Here is a 1625-nt window from a genome sequence, read left to right on the forward strand (position 1 = left end):
TTGCAGAGGCTAGTGAAGAGGTTCATACAGTGGCTCGTTCAGAGGTGAATACGACTGTTGGTGGGTTGACCAAAGAGGATATTAAAACCATGTTCAAGGACATAGTTGATGCCATGAGGGAAGGGTTTGGGACGTGCCTTAAAGAGATCAAGTATCTGTCGGAAAGGGTGGAAGCTGTGGAGAAGAAGGTTGGTATCACCACAAAACGGAAAGGGACATCATCTCAAAGCACTACCTCTCCACCTAAACCGACGCTCGAACCCGGGCTTAGTAATGAATCCTCTCCCAACAAGAGATTGACTAGACAAAGTCTTAAGAATAAGAACTGAAAAGTTGCATTTGCTTTGTTTCTTGTATGTCAGAACATGTGTGCTTTGTTTATAGTGTGGATTTTGTATATGTATTTTGTTTCATGTTTGAAGACACTCATTGGTTATTATTGTTTGAAATGGATCTTTGGTTATTATTGTATAAACCCATCTTGTATATTGCAGAGTGAAAGTGTTAATGGGACGAACGCGGGAAGAAAGAGCTTGCCGGAGGATAAAAGTCCAGATGTGCCCGCAAATGCTAGTTCCTCGAAAGATAAAGCTCCAGAAGCGAGCCTTGTTCTATTGGACAAAAATCAACCCACTGTTTCGGATTTACAGAAGGAGGATGCTAGATATCAGGAAAGGAGGGATGTTGCTTTGACATTTTGCCGTACAAAGAGTGATCGAACAAGGAAACTTGCTGCCTCACAACAATCTCCTTATACAGCAAACAGCACGGCCAAAGTGATCATTCCAAACAAAAAGCTTTATCCAGGCTATAATCTTTTTGCACCAATTGACAAGAATAAGTTGAAGGAGCTCGCGGATTGGTTGAAAGCTTGTCCGTAAGTGTTTGTTTTTCCTATAATAGCTTGCTTTAGTCTACAAAAACTGATTGCTTTTCAACATTTTGTGTTTGCAGTCATTATAGAATACCTCTCGATAAAAAACCACGTACAAGTAGAACTTGGTGGTATCACATCCTCCGGACCTCCTTAGAGTGGCTGGAGGACTGTGTAAGTCTTCTGCTATGACTTAGATGACTTACTGATAAGTCTTCTTTGTAGACGACTTACCAATAAGTCGTCTGGTAAGTCGTCTACGTAGACGGCTTACCAGACGACTTAATTCGTCTACGAATTGCTTGTAATTCGTCTGGTAAGTCTTTTACGTAGACGACTTACCAGTAATTCGTCTGATATCTTCTGACTTGTACCCTATTTTATTTGCAGCATATTTATGCTTGGATTAATTTACTGAGGAAGAGGTACGACGCTAACCCACAACATTTCAGGAGCGAGAGAATGTGCTTCCTTGATCATCTCTTTTCTCAGCAAAGGAGATTCAACTACAAGGATTTTAAAGACTCGGAGCCCGATTAGAATGGTTTAGGAAGAAGACTCCCTGGTGGAGCGTGGAATTATTATGCAGGCACTATACCATCATTTTGCCAATCGAACAAGGTTTGGGGGACGGATATTGATGATGTCTATGCGCAAGTGAACTACAACGACACTCATTTGATTGCTATGTGGATATCAATCCCTAAGAGGCACATAGTCGTCTGTGACAGCATTTGTTCCAGTATCTCCC

Source organism: Brassica oleracea, chromosome C6 (genome assembly GCF_000695525.1).
Source record: "Brassica oleracea var. oleracea cultivar TO1000 chromosome C6, BOL, whole genome shotgun sequence".
Lineage (NCBI taxonomy): Eukaryota > Viridiplantae > Streptophyta > Magnoliopsida > Brassicales > Brassicaceae > Brassica > Brassica oleracea.